This window comes from Neofelis nebulosa, chromosome 1 (assembly GCF_028018385.1).
Source record: "Neofelis nebulosa isolate mNeoNeb1 chromosome 1, mNeoNeb1.pri, whole genome shotgun sequence".
In the NCBI taxonomy this organism is placed as follows: Eukaryota; Metazoa; Chordata; class Mammalia; order Carnivora; family Felidae; genus Neofelis; species Neofelis nebulosa.
The window spans coordinates 147,799,894-147,808,414 of NC_080782.1; the positions used below are offsets into that span (position 1 = coordinate 147,799,894).

General features: G+C 38.3%; 1 pseudogene; it reads left to right on the plus strand.

Annotated features, from left to right (window-relative positions):
* Positions 1–236: 236 nt before the first annotated feature.
* On the plus strand, positions 237–974 carry LOC131520075 (5-hydroxytryptamine receptor 3E-like; annotated as a pseudogene).
* Positions 975–8,521: the final 7,547 nt, after the last annotated feature.

Below are 8,521 nucleotides of genomic sequence, written 5' to 3' on the forward strand. Positions count from 1 at the left end.
CGCTCACTTAAATTTGAATTTGAGATAAGTAACAAATAATATTTATTATGTGTGATAGCTTGTGCTAGGTCTACAATTACTTGTTGATACCTCAAATTCAAATTTAACTGGGCTTCCTGTATTTTTCCCAGCAACCTAGTGTGCCTATGTATGTCTCTATGTATTGTCTTCTTGTTATCTACTGTTCTTAACACAAGGACAGATAACATTTGCACATCTGATATCCTTAGAATTATATGTTCTATGTAGCCATCAGGTGGAGGCCCAGACTCTATATCATAAACTTCTGGTACCCAGTGGCTTTCTGGTTGCCCTCAGCTTCTAGCTGCCAGCAGAAATTGGGAATCATGCCCCATTCAGGATCCACATAAGAGTGAAACCATATGGTATCTGTCTTTCTCTGTATGGCTTATTTCACTTAGCATCACACTCTCCAGAATCATGCCCCATTCAAGATAACCCTTCTGCTGGGCTACAATGTCTTCCTGCTCTTGATGAATGACTTACTTCCCACCAATGGTACCTCCCTCATCAGTGTTTGCCCTATGTCTGTCCCTGATGGTGATCAGCCTGCTGGAGACCACCTTTATCACCTACCTGCTGCACCTGGCCACCACCCAGCCCCCACCCATGCCTCGGTGGCTCCATTCTCTGCCTTTTTACTGCACCTGCCCAACAAAGTGCTGCCCCACTGCACCCCTGAAGAGAAATAAATCCTTGGGCACCCCCCCCCGGCCCACCACTTGGTGTGAAGGAGCCTGTGGAGTTAGTGGGGAAGATGCAAAGTCCCAGATAGGCAGTTAAATGGGTGTCCTGGGTCATCAAGGGCCCAGCAGAAAGATGAGATTCAGAAACCACACTTGGTCAGTCTGTGGGTGTAGTTCAGCCACATGATGGACACCTTGCTCTTCCGCCTCTACTTGCTTTTCATGGCCACCTCCGTGGTCACAGTCATCATCCTCTGGAACATCTAGGCATGATGTCTATTTGCTCCTGCAGACCCCAACCCAGAGCTGCTTGTGGTTTCCAGAGACCAGCTAGGTCTTTGCCCCTTGTTGAGTATTGACTGTCATAGCCCAAAGATAACCAGTTCCCTTTTGCATTCCATGCACCTCAAGGCAGCCCAACCTCAATGCAGTCTCAACCCAACTCTAGACATTTTCCTCTTGTATCTGCATTCTGTTGGCTTCCTGCACTCCCCTCATGTAGTTCTACAGCCCCTTTATGTCCTCTGCATAGCAGTCCCACCTCCTCTGCTTCCTTACTTGTCCCAATAAATCACTCTGCCAGAAAAAAAAAATTACAGAATTTAGAGCAGGAAAGCACTTAGACAGAATGTAGTTTAATGATTTTATTCCACAGTTAAGGAAACTGAGACTCAAATAGATTAAATGACTTGACCAGATCCCATACCTAGTTACTATCCTATTCGGAGAAACAACTGGGATATAGTTGTCCTGGCTCCCAGTTCTTTCTCTTTCTAGAATATAGTTTCTCTCTTAAATCTGAAGTTCCAGTTGGTTTTTCAGTGATACATTTGGACCAGACTGATGCTTTCATTTAAATGGGTATACCTATATACAAATTATTTGGTTTCTGTATACAAGACAGAACACACGTGCATGCACACGCACACACACTGCACAAACCAAAAGGAGAGTTTCAAAGCAACATGTTATGCAGTGAGAACATTTGTTGTTTGAGGCTTCCCAATACCCATCCTTCCTTTAAGCATTAGCATCCAAAATTCCTTTTAGGGAAGGGCCTTTCTCCCTGCTGAATAAAGTCTAATGGGACCATTGATGAGGGCATCCTTCCTTAGCCAATGAGTGGGCACATGACCAAGCTAAGCCAGGTGATGGTTGTCATTTCCTGGTCCTTTCCTAGCCTCCATTTTTAATTTTGAGAGGATAAATAGAATATTCCTCTACCCCCACCCTACTCCAGACAGCAAGATGGTTGCAGATGATTTACTGCATTGGAAGTGACTGGGCAAGACAATAGAGTAGTTCATATTTGCAAGACCTTTTGGAGCTAATTGTTTCCTTCTATGTAAAGCCCAGTGCTTCAACTCCTTCACACTCTTCCAATACATTATTTGCTTAGCCTTAGCTTTAAGAAGCAGAGTTAAATTGTCACCTGACAAAAGCTGTAATCATCAAGACAGCACGGTATTGGCACCAAAACAGACACATAGACCAATGGAATAGAATAGAAACCCCAGAACTAGACCCACAAAAGTATGGCCAACTCATCTTTGACAAAGAGGAAAGAACATCCAATGGAAAAAAGACAGTCTCTTTAACAAATGGTGCTGGGAGAACTGGACAGCAACATGCAGAAGATTGAAACTAGACCACTTTCTCACACCATTCACAAAAATAAACTCAAAATGGATAAAGGACCTAAATGTGAGACAGGAAACCATCAAAACCCTAGAGGAGAAAGCAGGAAAAGACCTCTCTGACCCCAGTCGTAGCAATTTATTACTTAACACATCCCCAAAGGCAAGGGAATTAAAAGTAAAAATGAACTATTGGGACCTTATGAAGATAAAAAGCTTCTGCACAGCAAAGGAAACAATCAACAAAACTAAAAGGCAACCAACGGAATGGGAAAAGATATTTGCAAATGACATATCGGACAAAGGGTTAGTATCCAAAATCTATAAAGAGCTCACCAAACTCCACACCCCAAAAACAATCCAGTGAAGAAATGGGCAGAAAACATGAATAGACACTCCTCTAAAGAAGACATCCGGATGGCCAACAGGCACATGAAAAGATGCTCAATGTCGCTCCTCATCAAGGAAATACAAATCAAAACCACACTCAGATATCACCTCACGCCAGTTAGAGTGGCCAAAATGAATCAATCAGGAGACTATAGAGGCTGGAGAGGATGTGGAGAAACGAGAACCCTCTTGCACTGTTGGTGGGAATGCAAACTGGTGCAGCCACTCTGGAAAACAGTGTGGAGGTTCCTCAAAAAATTAAAAATAGACCTACCCTATGACCCAGTAGTAGCACTGCTAGGAATTTACCCAAGGGATACAGGAGTACTGATGCATAGGGGCACTTGTACCCCAATGTTTATAGCAGCACTCTCAACAATAGCCAAATTGTGGAAAGAGCTTAAATGTCCATCAACTGATGAATGGATAAAGAAATTGTGGCTTATATACACAATGGAGTACTACGTGGCAATGAGAAAGAATGAAATATGGCCCTTTGTAGCAACATGGATGGAACTGGAGAGTGTGATGCTAAGTGAAATAAGCCATACAGAGAAAGACAGATACCATATGTTTTCATACTTATGTGGATCCTGAGAAACTTAACAGAAACCCATGGGGGAGGGGAAGGGAAAAAAAAAGAGGTTAGAGTGGGAGAGAGCCAAAGCATAAGAGACTCTTAAAAACTGAGAACAAACTGAAGGTTGATGGGGGGTGGGAGGGAGAGGGTGGGTGGTGGGTATTGAGGAGGGCACCTTTTGGGATGAGCACTGGGTGTTGTATGGAAACGAATTTGACAATAAATTTCCAAAAAAAATCTGTAAGGTGAAACTTTAAAATAAGGGGAAAAGAGAATTTTATGACGTTAGTAGAACAAAATGATAGGGAATCTAAATCTCAATTGGTACTTGGTTTATCAGTAATTACAGGATATAAGTGATGGATGTGAGGATATTTTTGAAAGTGTGTAGACAGGTAGGACTGTGATTTGGAGGACCAAAATTAGGAGAAGGGAAAATAATTCTCCACCTGGAACTTGAAGTTACAGTCTTCCAGGAAGCCATATAAGACACACACACACACACACACACACACACACAAACACACACAAACACATGTATGTAACTTATCTAAACCCTTATATAAGCATAAGATAAGGGCATCTAGGTGGCTTTTTTGGTTAAATGTCTGACTTAGGCTCAGGTAATGATCTCATAGTTCATGAGGTTGAGCCCAACATCAGGCTCACTGCTGTCAGAAGAGAGCCCACTTTGGATCCTCTGTCCCCCTCTCTCTCTGCCCCTCCTCTGCTCATGCTCTCTCTCTCTCTCTCTAAAATAAATAAAAAAACATTAAAAAACTGTAAGATAAATTAGTAATTTTATAAAATATCATTCTTCATTTTTGTGAAATTTAAAATGCTTGAAAATTTGGGATTAAAATCTAAGATCCAAAATAATTTTTACATTTTTTTCATTTGTTCATATTGTTTTATTGACAATACTTCCAGGTTTATAAGCTGTATGTTTAACAATATCTGTTGACAGAAATGCTAGTATTTCTAATTTCAACTGACAGTGTCTAGAGAAAATTTTAACGTTCAAGAGATTCATGAAGATTTTTATCTTACTAACTTGAAAATGATACTCAACAGTCAATTTCCCTCAGTAATTCTTGTGGTTTTAAAATTCTTAAGTGCGTGCCACCCTACATGTTATACACATTCTATGTGTGTAGCATCATATTAAACAAATACTACAGCCTCTGAATATTATTCTTCTCCTTATTTTCTCATTGTCTTCTATAATGACAGTTTGGAGCTATAGAAACTGGTTTCATAATATGCTAATACTATATGTACAAAGGCCATATGATTTCACTCACGTGTGGAATTTAAGAAAAAAAGCAGATGAACATATGGGGAACAAAAGAAGGGTCGGCCTGGAACAAATTCTTAATTATAGAGAACAGACTGAGGGTTACTGGAGAGGAGGTTGGCAAGGGGGATGGATTAAATGGGTGATGGGTATTAAGGAGGGCACTTGTGATGAACACTGAATGTTGTGTGTAAGTGATGAATCACTAAGTTCTATACCTGAAACCAATATTACACTGTATGGTAACAGAAGTTTAAATAAAAACTTGAAAAAATAAAAAATAAAAAAAAATAAACTGCTAACTGACAGGAGAAAAAAAAAAAAAAGAAGAAGCAGAGTTAGTTTCTGTTGTTTTCAACAAAGGAACTGTGATTGACACATAGTATTTATATATTCCAAAAATGTTGGCCTGGAAAGAACTTTCCATGTCATAGGCAATCCATGAACTGAGGAAGGTAAAAGAAAAAATACCAAGTCACTGATATTTAAAATATATACCTTTCCTGGCACCTGGGTGGCTCAGTTGGTGAGGCGTCCAACTTTGGCTTAAGTCATGACCTCACAGTACTTGAGTTCGAGCCCTGCATCGGGCTTTGTGCTGACAGCTCAGAGCCCGCTGCCAATTCTGTGTCTTTCTCTCTTTCTGCCCCACCCGTGCTTGCACTCTGTCTCTCTCTGTCTCTCAAAAATGAATAAATGTTAAAAAAAATTTTTTTAATATATACCTTTCAGTTGTGTAGATGTAAAACTGATCTGAAAATAAATGTCCAACTGCATAAAATCAAATATAAAACTCAAACTGTTATGTAGATTGTCATTAGTATGCTTCCAAAGACCTAAATACAAAAACTAAAATGATAAAGTTTTTAGAAGAAACAAAAGAGAAAATTGCTTTTACCTTGGGTTAGGCATAGGTTTCTTGAAAAGACACAAAAACCATGAGCCATTTAAAGAAAACACCAATAAATTGGACCTCATCAAAACTGCAAATTTTTATCCTTCAAAAGATATTGTTCAAGAAATGAAATGACAAGCCCAAGCCAGAGACTGGGGGAAAAGCTTTGCAAAGAATATATCTGATAAAAGATTTGTACCTAGGATATTAAAAAAAAAAAACTCTCAAAATTCAATAAAAAAAACAATAAAAAATGAGCAAAAGATTTGAACAGACCCTTCACCAAAGAAGACATACAGATGGCAAATAGCACATGAAAAGATGTTCAACATCAGTAGTTCTTAGGAAAATGCAAATTTAAAATAGAGTTTAAAAAAATCTCACAACCAAAAGGATGCTAAGGATTCATAATAACTTATTGTGATTTGGTATTCTACATAGCATCCTAGAACAGAATTTGGGAAAAACTAAGGAAATCTAAATGAAGTATGGACTTTACCAATATTGATTCATTAGTTGTAACAAATATACCATACTAATGTAAGAAGTTCGTAATAGTGGAAACTGGAAGCAAGGTATATGGCAACTTTTTGCATTCTCTTCTCAATTTTTCTGTAAATCAAAACTGTTCTAAAAAAAGAAAAGTCTATTGGAAACACACATTTATCCGAATGGCAAAAATTAAAAAGCGTGGCTATACCAAGTGTTAACGAGGATGTGCAGAAATCATCACTCTCATATACTGCTGACAGGAATGTACAACACATTGTAAAAATATTAGACAAAAAAAAATCTGATTTATATATTAAAAAAACTTGTATCTAGAATATACTCTTTAAGCTCTTGCACTAATAAGAAGACAACTCAGAAAAAAATGGACAGATTTGAATACATACTTTATCAAAAAAGGTATACAAATCCAACACATGAAAAGCCACTCAACATCATTACTTATTAGGAAGACACAAATTAATAACCACAATAAAATATCACTATACTGGGGCACCTGGGTGGCTCAGTCAGTTAAGCATCTGACTCTTGATTTAGGCTCAGGTCATGATCTCACAGTTTGTGAGATAGAGTCTGGAGTCAGACTGCACTGATAGTGAAGAGCAAAGCCTGCTTGGGATTCTCTCTCTCTCTCCTCCCCTTCCCAGCTCGTGCATGAGCATTCACTTGTGTGCACTCTGTCTCTGTGTCTCACAATAAATAAATACTCTGTCTCTGTCTCTGTCTGTGTGTGTGTGTGTGTGTGTGTGTGTGTGTGTATGTGTATAATTACACTGTTAAAATGGCTACATTTTAAGAGATTTTTGGTACCAGCTACTGGGGAGGGTGCAGAGCAACTAGAACTTCCAGGTACTATCGATGGAAATGCGAAATAGTATAATATCATAGACCATTTGGAAAGCAGTTGTCTAGTTTCCCATGAAAGGACATTTACATTTACCATGTGACTCAGCATTCCTCTGCTACATATTTATCCAAGCTATAGGAAAACATATGTCTATACAAAGACTGGGATGTGAGTGTTCACAGCAGCTTTGTTCTAAAAGCCAGAAACTGGAAATAACCCAAATATTTATCAACAAATGAACAGACTGAATGGATAAACAAGTCGTAGTATAATCATACAATGGAATATTACTCAGAAATAAAGGAATGAACTACTGATACAAGCAAAAATATCAATGAATCTCAAAACCAACACACCAAGTCAAGAAGCTGGACAATAAAAGCTATATACTACATATTTCATCTATCTGACATTCTGGAAAAAGCAAAACCATAGGGAAGAAAATCACACCAATGGTTATCAAAGGCTGAAAGATGGGGAGAGAGGACTGATTTGCAAAAGGTATAAGTCACTTTTGGGGCTGAAGAAAATATTATAGATCTTGATGGTAGTGGTGGTTATACATTTGACAAAACTCATTGAACTATCCACATGAAAAGGGTGAATTTTACTGTATGTGAAGAATTCCACCAAATACCTAAAAAAAAAAAACTGAGGCAAATACTGGAAAGTTCCAGGATAAATATTAAAATTTGACATATGTTAGTGAAAACATAAAGACGTTCCCAAGGTATTAAGGCCGAAGCACTCTAAAACGTGAATAAAAATCTATGTGGTAAAGGAGGGGAGTAACGGACGTGTGCAGAGAGTATTCTAAGTAGGCAGTGCAGTACACACATAAGATTAATGATGGCAAGAAATATGGCATACCGCGATCTGGGGAAATGACAATTAGCGACAGGGTTGGGCATAAAAGCAGTGGTAGGCATAGACAGGAGCAAAATTTCACAGTATCGGGTACAAAAGATAGGGTACAGGTTTCCAGCTTACTGAGTTGAATCGACAGTGGTAACATCTCCTAAGGCAGGGACACCAGCTTTGCAAGGGAAGATCATGACTTTGTTCTTGTATATGTCGAATATAAGGTTCCTTAAAGTACACAAATATGACAAGTAAGACAATCAAAAAGTTGGGATTCAATCATATGAAATTACTAATATTCAAACCACCTTGATCTACAAAAGGCAACTCATATGTTTGGATCCAGTAAGTTCCTGGAGCTCCTACCCAACTGAGCGACATTATTGACTTTATTAAAAAAAATTTTTAAAAAGCAAGCAACAATGAATATTCTTCAAGCGTAATTATTATAGCAACACGCTTCATAACAGAGTCTTTTATGAAGGATATAGAAGTTTCAACATTGCACATGATGTGAAACAGTCTTTATGCATCAGGTATTTTTGGCAGTAGTTATTAATCATTTTCTTTCAAGACAAAGTAATTATGATCCATCATAGCAGTTGATATAAATAACTAAAGGAATTTAGGGGAAGAAAACAATTCGCCATTGGAGATTTGCCAAGAAATCAACTCTTCAAGTACAGCTCACAGCTGCTCCTCTGAGATCTGTTAACTGCCTCTACAAGTCAGACTCTGGCTTCTGTAACCACAATTAATCTATCCAATTCTTTCTGTTGTAATATCATATTGTTCAA